Source organism: Pristiophorus japonicus, chromosome 15 (assembly GCF_044704955.1).
Source record: "Pristiophorus japonicus isolate sPriJap1 chromosome 15, sPriJap1.hap1, whole genome shotgun sequence".
NCBI classification, from domain to species: Eukaryota; Metazoa; Chordata; class Chondrichthyes; family Pristiophoridae; genus Pristiophorus; species Pristiophorus japonicus.
In genome coordinates, this window is record NC_091991.1 from 137,017,203 (window position 1) to 137,031,705 (window position 14,503).

At 43.3% G+C, this 14,503-nt stretch overlaps 1 long non-coding RNA gene across 1 annotated transcript in view; it reads left to right on the plus strand.

Moving 5' to 3' along the window:
• The window catches only part of LOC139225878 (uncharacterized), a 131,221-nt gene extending 116,972 nt beyond the window's left edge, over nt 1–14,249 (plus strand). The window contains exon 3 of the long non-coding RNA XR_011587169.1: nt 11,613–14,249. This is a non-coding gene — a long non-coding RNA (uncharacterized lncRNA). The remainder of the gene's footprint in view (nt 1–11,612) is intronic.
• Nucleotides 14,250–14,503: the final 254 nt, after the last annotated feature.

Sequence of the window (14,503 nt, forward strand, 5' to 3'; positions counted from 1 at the left end):
GACTGACGACCGTAATTATTATTTAATTCTCGGGAATATTGTTCGGCCATGCCCATCGACCTCGCTGTCTGACAAGCAATCTCAAAAGTCAAGTCATCCGTCATCAATAACTTCCTTCTGATCGCATCATTTTTCACCCCACAAACAAAACGATCCCGTAATGCTCGGTTTTGAAAGTTTCCAAAATTACAGTGCATCGATAGCTTTTTTAATGCTACGATGTAATCACTGATATATTCATCAGCCTTTTGATTCTGAATCCCGAAACAATAGCTTTCAGCAATTTCTAACGGTTTGGGGTTATAGTGCTGCTCCAGCTTCGTTAAAATCTCTTTAAGCGTTGTGTCCTTTGGCTCGTCAGGCACAAGCAGATTTACAAGAATGTCATATAATGCCGGACCTGCCTCCGATAAGAAGATCGCTTTCTTACATTCCAACACAGCCCTGTTCTGGACTGCATTGTCTGGAACTTCGTTTATGTTATTTGCAATGAAATACAATTCTAGCCGATTCACATACGCTTTAAAACGTTCCCAGCCGTGTCTATATTCACCCAAATGTCCCAATACACCTGCCATTTTAATCTCTAGCTGTTCACACCGTGTGCTGTATATTACCTCAGATTTTGTAGCTTTTTTCAAAGACAGAAACTTCCAAAGTCTCTCTGTCGGCTGGCTGAATCCTTCACCCACAAAATTTAAGCTTTAAATCATCCGAAAATTCCCATCTTCCGTCGCCAAATGTGATATATTCACAGAGCACAGCACACACAGCTTCCTAACATGGCAGGCAGCTCTCTCGGAAGTCTCCGGAATCTGCCTAGTTCTATTTATTATTAACCCTGCACTTGCAGTACACAATACATCCACATCCACAGTGTGGAGCTACAAACATTACAAGCTTACAGACATTACAGATACATTTAACAATATGACAAGATGCTATAGCCAATATTAATCACACTTTAGCTGGCAAGATTGTTACAACTTGGGTCCTTTCTCAAGTTGCTTTTTCGTGTTTACAACAATTGAGCTTCTATAGGCAACCCCATGTTCTCTAGAAGCTGAAACTTATAACTTTACAGTGCGCAGTGAACAAGAGTGGTGTGTCCCTGGCTTTAATTAAGGGAAAACAATCTAGTCTTTTACAGTTAAATTGCTACCCGATAGTATGTAGGATTCAACAATATCATGTCACTTCAGAAGATAGATAATAATAGCTGCACAAGACTAATCTAGTTACAGACTGATCTAAGTAGATTAATTTATAAATTGAATCACTTACAGAAGAAAGTCAAACTGGTGAGGCATTGAATAGCACAATATACATTTACAACAGTGACTACACTTCAAAAGTACTTAATTGGCTGTAAAGTGCTTTGGGACGTCCTGAAGTCATGAAAGGTGCTATATAAATGCAAGTCTTTCTTTATATAGTACAGGAGGTGTGGAGACAGTTTACAAGTGATTAACAAAATAAACAAGTGCAATGAGTCTCTTTATAATTCTTCTTGCAGATTTTGAGACAAAATATTTCTTTTTGCCAAAAATAGATATTTTGGCATCACCAATTGCTTTAAAAGCAAAAGCAGGTCAGTTTTTCAACAAAAAAAAAACCCTTCTCAAAGCTTCAAAGTGATAGCTAGTACCACCTCAGCTGTAGGAACAAGACTACTTGGGACAAAATTGACCTTTGCCCAAAACGAAAGTTGCACCCACCGCTCTTGAAGTGCTCCGTCTGTCCCAATCTGGAGAAATTCAGCACTTTGTGGGTTCTTTTGGAGCGGGTCGTAAGTGGTCTCATTATCGGGGCGGAAGTGGGGGCGGGTCGGAGTGGCCGACGCTGCAAGTCATCAGCGAACATCCCTCCCCTTCAGTTAAAGGGGAGAGCCGCAGCGAACTCTGCAGCCACTTTAGTGGCAAACACTGGACCACCAGAGAGGGTTTCGACTGGGCCATCAGCCTGGTACCCAAGAGTGGGTGCCAGGCCCCCTGTTGGTGGCCCGGCCGAACCTTGAGCCACAATTGTCGGCCCGACCTGCCATTCGGCCGACAAAAAAAAACATGGAGTTGCCAGCAGCGCCACCTCCCCTTTCAGGGCGGCCATGCCGCCAAGCCACAGAAAGGGCACCAACAGAAAAAGCTGTCAGGGGCACCGACCAGCGGCAGTGCCACTCACGCGGGGCAATGTACAATCGGGGCAATTTCCCGTGGGCCAATTTCAGAAAGGGGTCATTGCCAGTCGGGAAAGGGTCACCATGTGCACGAAGCGGCATTCAAATTGGCGGCCCTCTGTGCCAACTCGCCGACCAGTCCACACCAACTCGTGGCCACTGCTTTCAGGAAGCCACAGGCCTTATAGAAAGGGACAATTTCAGCCCCCTTGTCTTTGATCAGAAGTCTGTTCAGTTGGGAATTGACTGTATCTAGCACCTATTGTCGGTTGAATTGTGTAAGCTGCTAAGACACAGATGATGTCTATTTACATTCCACCTACATCTAATGTGGTCATCTTCATGACCTTGGTCACAAAATTGCCCCTCGCCCCGATTGGGGTAAGATTTCCTGTGCCTGGCCTGGAAGTCCCGCCCTCAACATGGAATTGGGCTGTGAGCCCCTCGAAGAAAGCGGAGCGTTGACTCCGGCACTCTGCTTCCTTGGGGGGACGGGGGGAGGGTGTGAGGGGGCGCAGCCGGGGCACTGAAGTACATGGATGTAGCTAACATGCTACAACGCCCCACCCTTTCCATTAAAGGGGAGGGCCGCTGCGCACTCTGCAGGCCCTTTGGTGGCCACCATTGGGCCACCAGGGACATGATCGAATGGGCCAGCAGCCTGGCACCCAAAACAGAGTGCCGGGCTGCACGATGGCGGCCTGGTCGACGCGAGGGCCGCCATTGTCGGGTCGACACAAGAGTCAGCTGACAAATCAAAATGGCGGCCTGGGGCGCTAAAGGCTTCCCCTTTAAGGGGCGCCCCAGTGGCGGATGCCCACTGACATCCACCCGCTCCAGCCTCGCGGCCCGGGGGAAATTTCTCCCACAGGGCGCAAAGGAGTCGCCTGGGGCGGTGAGGGGTCGGCACGCACAACGATGACATCGCCTGGTGCGCACCAGCCCGGGGCACTAACCACGGAGCTGCCAGGACACAGCCCCTACCCCAAACCTCCAGGGCAATTTCCCCGGGGGTTCTAGCCTCCCCTGTACGAAAATGCCATTGCATCCCGTTAATGCCCCCATATGCTTCGAACGGGGCTAGAAAAAGGGGCAATTTCAGCCCCTATTGCTCAGCTGTTCATCTACGTTTGATGGATTGAATTTCATTCTGTTCAGCAAAATAATTACTTGTGAAAAATAGGACATTTTGTGCACTGGGGACTTTGGTCTATACAATAATCTATAAAATAGCAGTTACATAATTCCTAATAAAAAGACTGCATTCTGTTTTAAATGAGAACAGGATTATTTCAAAGAAACATTTTTGATCAGGGTCTGCAATTAGAGTTAAAGAGACTTGTCAGCCAGCTTTATTTGGTTAACCCCGTTGCAAACTGTCTCCAGTTCTATAGCAGTGTATTGTACTATTTAAAAACTCATCTGCATTGCTTGTTGTAAGTAATTCTTTTTTGACTACTAGATTAGCCTGTTCTGAATAGGCTGATGTTATCCGTCTTTGATGAAGTGGACTCCAGTATTAATTTATTAATTTGACAGTAAAATGGTAGATTGTTAGCTCAGAGGTACCCTGTTGCTGTTCCTCACACTCTCAAATTGTATGCTCACCACATAAGAAACGTCGGTTTGCCTATGGAGACTGCAATTTACCATGGACACAAATAAAGCAAATTGAGAAAGGAACTGAAACTTAACCAATGCTGTAACCAAATCACTAGCAAGATTAAATTGCCCCTTTAAGCAATTTGACTCTTTGGCGAAGTCTTAGAGGTTGTGGTCGGTTTGACCGATTGGATTGAAAATGTTCTGTGCACTATTTTTAGGGCACTGGTTCATCTATTCACATTAAATTCCTGTTTGCACTAATTTAATGGAGTTGCTAAACTGCTTGCAGCATTTATTTGAAACCATGGCGGAAAACTGATTTTAAAGAAAAAGAAAATTGAGTGAGCTACCACTGAGTCATCTCCCGTAGTTCTAAAACATATAAAAATACTTATATTAAATGGGCCAGCAACTTCAGTAAAATCAAACGTATTAGAGTGAACATATTATTTGGTGTGCTAAAAGTAGGCCGCAAAGGAATTTCAAGACTGTTGGGACTTAAATTGGCTAGCAAACCTAATTCTATGATCATTAAATTAGGTTTGCATTATCTTGTCCTTTAAAAAGTTTAAGAAAAGTAGGACAAACCAAGGTAAATAGATGCTAATAAAGCCAGCCAATCCTATAAGTCTTTCTCTTTTGAACCAATTGAAATTCTTCAATTTTATAATCTTGTCAACAGCAAAAGATACCTTGAATAGTGAGATAATACCCTATTTGAATACAATGTCTCTTTGCACTTGATTTGTATCTTGATCCAAGAGGTTGCGATTTGAGATTACGTTAGCTATATACATTAAGCTTTTTATGATTATTCTCAATACTGTCAGCAACGCCATCATGTGTACTTAAAGTCTCACAGTGTTGGTAGTTTAAATAGACAGGAAACCATAGCAACGGCTGTGAAGAGTAATTGAAAAAGAAATGCAGTAGAGCGAGAGGAAGAAGTAAAAGTTATCATGTTATCGGTGATAAGGAATAATTGTTCTTTTAAATCGCCATTAATAAAATGCGTGATAAAATGTTTCTATAAATTTACGAGAATATACATGAGGTTCAATATATGTAAAGTTGAACAAGACAGTGCATCACTTTGAGTTACAGTAATGTGATGTCAGGGTGCAAATCTATTCTCTCAGTGACCTCTAGCGAGCGATACAAGTTCCAAATTCAGCTGAATCTATTTACAACACTTTGAGTGCATAGAGTCAAATAATTAAATTAACAATGAACCACAACCATAAGAAGTAAAAAGAGCAACTGAGAGAGCAAAGCCTCTCTTCTGGAAGGGGTGGAGAAAAAAACAGATTGAAACAAATCGTCTTCTGAAACAATTATAGCAAAATAACGCTTTAATGCACAAATAATATAACATATTGGGCTAGACTTTCCACTTGACATCGCCCATCTAAGGCCCATATATGGCTCAAAATGGACCTCTATCACCCAAAAGTCGAAACTAGGCCAGAAACTTCGCCGAAATGATTGCCGAGCTGATCGTCCACACAAGGCCCATCCCGACTTTCAGCACATCACCATCACAAGGCTGGGCTGATGTAAGGCCGAAAACAAGGCTGGGTAATAGTTGCTTTTCCCGGGTCTTACAGAAGGAAATGGGCACTACGGACGCCATTTTGAATTTCGGAGGAAGGGTGGAGACAGCTTAAAAAATCGTGCTTACATAGTTGTAAGTTATTTAAGGGTCCTGTATAGATATATCTACTCAGATTATAATTTAATTCTAATTTTAACATTAGTAGACTAGTGGATTAGACATTTTTTACTGAAAAATGCATTTATAGCAAGTGAAAATAATTATTGATTGTGATGGGGCCTATGCTTTCTGCACCATTACTCGTAACTGCTCACACACTGGTTTGTGAAAGGATCAATCGAAGAGATGGCAGAGAAATGCATAGACAGAGCCAGAGGAGACAGAGGAGGCGAGTGTACAGCCAACGAAGGTACTTGGAAAAGCAATCTTACCTCAACTTGTCTGAAAACGCGTGTCTTAGGAGGTGCGCTTCCGGAAGGAGGTCATCGATGAGATTTGTCAGCTCGTCAAGGGTGATCTGCAGCCTTCCAGCACCATCAGAACCGTACTGTCCGTTGAGGTGAAGGTTACTGCAGCCCTAGCCTTCTACACATCGGGATCTTTTCAGGCTTCAACTGGCGACATCTGTCATATCTCTCAGTACGCCACTGCAGAGAGCAAAATTCACAAGAAACCCCCCCTGTGTTTGGGCTCATTCGGAAGGAAATTTAATTTGGGACTATCTACCGAAAAGTTTGGAACTCTAAAGTGCTTATGGAAGAAATTACAAACTTTAATAGAATTATGAACTTTTACAAGACAAATTCAAGCCTGTGGGCGGACCTAGGGAACAAAAGAAGCCCACTTGATTATTGGAACTGTCTGGATGTGAGGACTGAGTTAACCTGTCTGGAAGAATGAATATTTGAAAATCCTTCGTCACAAGAGACATTACCATCACAGTATCACCCAGAGATAGCTCCCCATCAACATGGGTCTGGACAAACCATTTCAGCATATACATCACAAAAAGGCCCAATCCAGCCTGTATGCGAAAGACTAAGCACAAAAGGACATTGCAATTACCAAACTAATATTTCCATCAGGAAACAGTTTTCGAACATCAACCCACCCAAGACATATCAACTTTAACGAGCCCGACAAAATATTACAAAGAAGAACCAAGCCCGCCAAAATTATACAAAGCATTGTGAACAGATTGGGCAGCAAGATTAGAACACTGAAATCGTATAACTGGCCACTGTTTTCAACAGAGGTTAGAAAGAGGGGAGAGAGGTGCCCTCATCAAGCCAAGGAGAGAAACCAACACGACAGTTGTAAACTAACTTCTCTAGCCTCGAAGTCTTGAAGTCCTGAAGGAAGGAAAAACACCACCATCTACCATTAACTAGCAAAAGGATTGGTAAGCATAAGTCCCTGCCTGCCCTGGAGTCTAACCTAGCTAGAATTAGGTATTGGGAGGTGGGAGGTATAATTTTACTGCAACCCCCTTTGAATGTGTAGTGTATGGTACTTTATTAGAGTGATTATAAGTTTGACCTTGTACCTTTCCTTGCATTGTTCTTTATTAGAGTGATTGTAAGTTTGGCCTTATATTTTCTTACTAGAGTACTAAGCCTGTATTACTTTGACTGTAATAAAAACAAAATTCTTTGCATCAAGCAGTGTCCTCTGCACTTTTGTCACCCCCCCCCCCCCCCCAAATAAATCCAGAGTACAGAACCCAAGGGAGGGGGAGCGATTCGAAACCACTCAAGTTGGTCAGAAGAGAACCTGACCCCCTCATAGAAAACACACCCCACACCTCCCCCTTACAGCCACACACCGCTGCATTCTGAAGCTCTTTACGCTCACAGGATGGACTTTATAAGCTTCCCGATGACCAGGGAGGAACAGGCCGAGGGGGCTTTGGGTTTCTCGAGAATAGCAGACTTCCCCAAGGTGCAGGGAGAAATAGACTGCACGCACATTGCTCTGAAAGCCCCCTTAAAGAACACAGAGGTTTTTCATAGCAGAAAGGGATTTCACTCCCTGAATGTGCAGCTTGTTGTCGACCACAAGCAAATAATCATGGCAGTAAATGCTACATTTCCTGGCAGCATCCATGATGCGCACATCCTACGTGAGAGTGCTATCCCTGACCTGTTTCTCAATTAGCAAGAAGGTCACGGTTGGATGCTGGGGGATAAGGGATATGGCCTTGCCAGTTGGCTGATGACTCCACTGCGTAATCCCGTCACTGAAGCCGAGAAACATTACAATGAAAGCCACATAGTGTCACACAACATCATCAAAAAGATAATTGGAGTCCTAAAGCAGCACCTCAGATGCCCTGGACCATTCTGGTGGCAGCCTACAGTATCACCCTGACCAGGTCGCAGAGTTTATTGTGGTGTGTTGCATGCTGCATAACCTAGCTATAAGGAGAGGACAACTAATGCCAGATGGGGCTGCAGGTCCACCTCCAGAAGGAAGGGAGACGGAAGAGCCAGCCGGCGAGGAGGAAGAGGCGGAAGAAGAGGCAGGTGGGGACCTAGCGGAGGGCAATCAGCCTGGCGATCTAGCCCTGGTCCCATCCAAAGACCAGTACCCAGTGGCAGTTATGCGGCTGCTAAGCTGTTGCGTCAGCAGCTCATTTACGAATGCTTTTCATGACCTTTCATTGTGGATAGTCACATTTACATTTACATTTATAGTTAAACAAAAGTTGCATTTGCGTAGAGTTACATTTCTGCCTTGCTTGCAGTGGCCCGTCATGTTCATTAATGCTTAGATTACGTCAACTTGTAACAATAATACAACGCTCAACTAATGCGGAACAATTGTTAAAATGTTAAAATGTTATGATTTACATTACTATGAGAGAAGGCACAACACTTGTTAAACTCAATAAAAAATGTTATTTAACAAAACGAAGTATTAAATCTCAACACCCTTTGGCCCCCCCCCCCCCAACCCCCCCAACATACCCTTCCCTCCCACCCCAAACAACAATGAACAAACGAACTATCAAACAATTAACAATTAATAAGAACCCCCCCCCCCGCCCACCTGCGACCACGTTTCCCTCCAGGTCCTTTCCCACCCCGCGTTTTAACACCACCCTCCCGTTTTGGTCACTACAGACCGAGACGAAGCTGGCGAGCAGCGGGCAACGGCAAGACTTCCTGCCGTGGTGGAGGTGCTGGAGTGGAAGCCAAAGCCTGAGGCTCGTCTTCCGAGTCAGGAGGAACAGTATCCTCCGTACTCGCTTGAGTGCCAGGGGTCACACTCTGAGCTGACACGACACCTTGGGGTGCAGCCCTGTGTCCAGCCAGCAACGCATATCGAAAGGCGTTGGTTGCAGCGGTCTGTTCCCGAATCACCTCCAAGGTCTCCCGTGCTACTCCGTTTGCACGGAAGACCAGTTGGAGAAATTCACGTTGAACTGGCTCCAGTTCGTGGAGAACCCATCGAACCCCTGGATAAGGTCGTGACCTATCGCGACCGTCTCCCTGCACATGGAGACCAAGCACTCTGTCCGAGGTAGGCGATTGCTCACCTCGCTGACCCGACCTCCGTGGGCTCAGCGTGTGTAAAATGACGCGCCTTGGTGTCACCAGCTGCACACCGCTTGGTCCCGGTGCCTCATCGCTCTCAATGGAGATGACCGCAAGTTCATCCCCCCCCCCACATCAACGGCCTCCTCGGGCTCCAGCTCCTCCTCATTCTTCCCAATCCTGCTCCTGCTCGTCCTCCTCGAAAATATTCTCGGGAGACCCCTCTCCCTCTGGCTCCTCCTCAGGTTCATCGCAATCCGATGGGGTTGTGGCTGTTGACGGTCCTGGTGCCAACTGCACCACTATCAGTGTATCTGGTTTACCTTAAAAGCACACATGATGACATTTTTACATATCTCATTAGAACATAACTATGAACATTACCAAGAGACTATCAACTATCCCAGAAAGCTGTAACTGTTGCAATCCCTGCTTCATATGCCGTGCTTCTTATGCATGCATGAACTGACATGACATCCTTATTACATCATAAGCACATTACAAGTATAGCATTTTTCATTTTAATTACAGGACATTAGATCAGTAACATAAAGTTTTTAATACCGTCTTTAATAAAGTGAATTTTAATTACAGGACATTAGATCAGTTACATACTTAAGTTTTTAGTACTGTTTTTAATACAGTGCGACAAATTACAAATTATTCACGAGACGCATGGCTGGGTTCAGCCAGACCACGGGTGATGGCCACTCGGCTCTCACGGCCAGCCAGCGCGACCGCACGCTCCTCAATCGCAGTGAGGGGCTGCAGCTGAGCAATGCCGCCCCCGTCCGCCTTTGCTCCGCCCTATTGATAGACATCTTCTTCTGCAAAAGAGAATAGAGCATGGCATGGCATGGCATATGCTGCTGGACTAAGTAGTATCTTGATGTCACAACAGGTTAAATAATTTCAAATCTTATATGTTGCTGGTTCACATAACACATTTAAGAATGACAAACTATTTCGGTCAGAGGTTGTTATTTAATACAATAGAATGTCTAAGTTGAATTAAATGCAGGACACTCATTGCTATAAAAGAAATGTACATGCAAAAATCAAACATTACATATTATTTTTTAAAATATTAATTGCAATTTACTGTTAACATGGTTTAAGTAAAACATTAAGGAATTACATGCAATGTAGGAGATTCAATGCTCTAATAAAAGTTTGCATGCATCAGTAAAATATAAAATATAAAATATAAGCATTAAAACTTAAAATGCAACTTACTCTCGCTGCACCCAACAAATTATTCCAGCGCTTACGACTGGTCAGATCCCCTCGGTTCATGGGACACAGAGGACACCACCACAGCGATCTCCCCCCAGATTTTACGGTAAACACAGAATGGGGGTTTGCCGTGTACACCCCGAGTCAAATCTCCCCACAGTGACTCCACCGCATTCACTAAGGCCTCATTGGCCTCTTCACTGAAAACCTTTGCCCTCTTTCTCGCTGCATCAGACATTATTATTTCTGTCATTTAGTAATGAAGAATATCAACTGTAAATTTGATAAGCAATTAGCAATCCAAAACAACCTCCCACACCTCTCAAAATACTACCTTCCTCCTATCTCTCTACACTCTCTCTCTCTCTCTTTCCAGCCCCTCCCTCTGCCTTCTGCCTTCTGAGCATGTGTGATGACCCCTGACCTTCCTAAACGTGGTAAAACAGGTCAGCCGAAAAAAAAATCTCACACATGCACACAAGGCCGTTGCTAGGGAAGCTTTTTTTTCCTGACTTTCATTTTCGGTGGGCGATCGTGACTTCGCCGAAAATGAGATCGCCCATTCCACATCGCCGGCTTAAGGCCGAGTGGAAAATGGCAAAAAAAAAACGGACCTTGTACCAGCAATCAGCAAGGCTGAGACATCCCACATCGCTAGAACAAAGCCCATTTTTTTGGGTCTTGGCCACCTAGTGGAAAGTCTAGCCCAATTTGATTATAGCGATTTGTGAGCATACAAGTCACTTATTTCCATCAGAGAGATTTTTGTTTCCTTTCTGATGTGTAAGTGGAAAGGGGATTTCAATGTACAAATGTGCTTTTTCAGTGCCACCAAGGCTGTTTCAGTGATAAAAGCTGTTGGAAAATGGCCAACGTACAGAAGACAAGTCAGGATAGACAATCAAACCAATTTTTTCTCAAAACGTCTCAAAGTCACCTAAACAGAAATAAAAAAGAAAGTACATGTTCCATGGAATGATAGCAAGCCAATTCATGTGGTTATGGCTATACGCGCTGGATATGTGATTGATTTATCTTAGAGAAAAGTGCTAAGTGAAAAATCCCAGATACCTGTATTAGGATTTCAGTCCTTTTTTTGGTGCAAAGTCACACGAGTTGAATAGAATAGCAGGTGCCTAAAGATACATGACCCTCTCACAGTTAGTGATGTTGGCTGACCCTCCAAGTAATGCACTCTCAGTCACCTGCTGTTTTATGTATTTGCAACTGTTATCTTTAGGAATTTTGAACAGACTTTTCTTGTGCGAGTTTGTTTTGCTGACATCCATGATTTCAGCCCATTAGCAAGAATGTTGATAGGTGCTGCGTTGTGGTAGCAGCAAATAAAATGAGATGGCATCATGTGACTGGTATTGACGTTTTGCTTTTGTGTCGATGCTGAGCTGTTCAGTACCTTAATAAATATTTAAAAAATAAAATTATAGTTGGCTTAAGTCGGACATCTGCCTATCGGAACTAACCATGTTACGATGGTTTTCTGCAGGATTTGGATCGCGGGAAAAGCTGAGATCCAGGTTTCCCTGCATGAGAGGAATTGTGCTCGCCTTGTCCATGGATGCACACCTCCTGAAGACCAATCCATAGATCAGTATCAAAGTTGGACAGGGTGGAAGAGTCTGGAGATGGCCGTACCCTCAGCTGGGATAAACAATTAGTAAAGAAAAACAGGACATTTTAGTTGAATAATATTCTTGCCAGCGGGGTTATTTATAAATTGACACTAGTTGAGAGATAGCTTGATGATAAGAGGGTCATTTTGCCACATGTCTAAAAGTATATTGATAGCCCCTATAACTAATTATTCATCTACGTTAGATAATCTGCATTATTACTACTGTTACACTAAAATTATTGATCTAATTATCAAGAGAGAGAACTGGGTGCATGCAAATAAAATATGTGGCAATGAGTAAGATTAGATGTCAATAAGTATCTCTTTTCAGGGACTCATCACCTTCTGGAACAGATTACCAAAGCGTGTGATGGGTTTACATTCCCTGAGTCCCTCAAAAGGCAGTTGGACAAGAAAGAAGACATTTCAAATTAAAGTGATCCCTTATAATTACACCAACTTGAGGACTGTTCGTGGTTACAGATTGAAAAAACACCAGCTTGTTGCATGCATTGTTGGGTAAGGAACCAGCTGGTGTGATGCTTCACCAGACACATCAGCAAGATCTCAGGTTCAATCCTGGATCTGTCCTTAGTTAGCCAATCACAGCTGGGCTGAGGCTGAGGGGCTATAATTGGCTTTAACATCCCAAATATAATGAGGATACAATATCTGCCAGGATTCTCGCTTCTGCTTGCTACCCAGTAGTGGATGTTAGGTGATGACAAGATCATGCCTGGCTGTGATGCTCCCCCATAGCCACTGTCTAGGTTCACCGTATCCGGGGTTATTGTGCGATCCAGTGCTCTCAGTGGGGAGTGGAACTCGCAGGGAAATTGCAGTCGTGCCGCTTATGATGTTCCATCCACTAAAATGAATGGGTGAAAAACCATAACTCCGCGACTATCATTTCCTGTGATGCATGCTGTAGCAATGCTCCCTCTACGGGGCATGTGTGCGGGGCCGCGCAGCTATCTGGAATGCACCGCGCATTGAAACAAACAGGCCGCTCACAATCCCGTGATAGTTCGATGACTTTTAACATTCAGGCTACCCACGGACAATGTAGTAGTGCTCAGAGGAGTTTGTAGCCCACCCTGGACAAAGGAAATTTAAAGGGAACATTGCCGGTGAGCACTGCAATCCCAGAGGGAATGCCGAATTGCAGAATCATCGCAACAATGGCCATGTGGATGAGGTACAGAAGAGCAGCTGGTAACAACAGAACCATTGGTATGAGTCACTACGTTATGGGGAAAAAGGAGATCCCAAATGAAAAAAAGCAAAGCTATATTATAGGCAGAATTCACCTGAATGATGGAGAAGGTGAACCTGTAGGTGCATGCTGGGGAACAAATAAATTTGCCATTGCATTACACCCCAGTGTAGAGATTGTTAAAGCACTTGTTTGACATTCCTCCATCTGCTGTTTTAGTAGAGGTGTTAACCAATTTAAAATAAACAGATTTTTGCCAGCATTAAAATAACAGAGAAAAATACCTTATAAGCACATTGGGGGTCGTTTTGACTTTGGCCGATAATGTAAAATGGGCGATATCAGACTTCTCTCGTTTTTCATTAGGAAAGTTGTATAACGGGCGGCTGAATCAATATCGCCCATTTTACAATATCGCCCAAAGTCAAAAAGATCACCATTAAATGTTTGCCCGATCTCACCAAATGTCATTTGCAGATTCCCATATTTAAAATATAGTCAATTGGTCTTTAATGTCTGCCTGAATCTGAATGTTAGGATTTGGGCTCATGCCAAGTGCATATTACAGAATTAATGCTCAGTTCTTGGGCATAGACTTTAATAACTGTTATAACAACAAAGACAAATACTAGAGTATCCATAAATTAAACCAAGTGGTTCTTATCCTGTATGTGTCACACAGTCTATTTACTTCAAGTGCCTATATTTGCTGCTCCCATTCTGCCTTCATTGCGCACAGCTTCTCAAAACAGTAGCGAGAAGAAAGGAACACTGCATGATGAGAACATCAAAGAGGAACAAAAAATTAATACAAACAGAAACAAGGTGCAAATGTGAAAATAATAGAACAAACAATGCAAACTAATTAAATAAGAAGTCGAAAGAATATATACACTTGAAGAGTAGCCATAATTAAAATGCTGTTTTATGTTTGTCAGGTTTCTTTGACCCAGGGATTGTTCTCATTACTCTGATTTAATGGCCATGCTTTGAAATGTAAAATATGTTTTAATTAACCTAGTTTATTGCGAAAGGTTTGTTCCAGCATCATTCTACTGTATTTATATAATGGGTGGCTGATGGATTTCAACATTGGTAAATAAATTATTCTGAATGGCAAATGTAATGGGTAAAAAATATCCTACTTTATCCTTGAAGACTTAGCTCAGAATTAAAGAATATGCAATGGCTTAAATTAGACAATCTTCTTCAGACTGAAACTATATTACCTTCAGGTCAATCATCATCCTTATTCTTTACTCATGTGTAAAAGGCACATTGTACATATATGATAAACAATAAAGTTCCTAACTTTCCCAACAGCAAATGGTATCTATAGTGATTTATAACTTTTGCAATAGTTCTTAAAGCCACATTGGTCTGATTGACATGCATGGGCTACATTATACTTACCTGTGCAATTTCGATTTGTTAAATACATAGGGGGAGAAATTGGCCTTCTTTGCACCTCCCATTAATGCCTCCAGGGGGAGATAACGGGACACAAAGGGCTTACCGACGGGCACAGCGAAATCACCGACGCTCG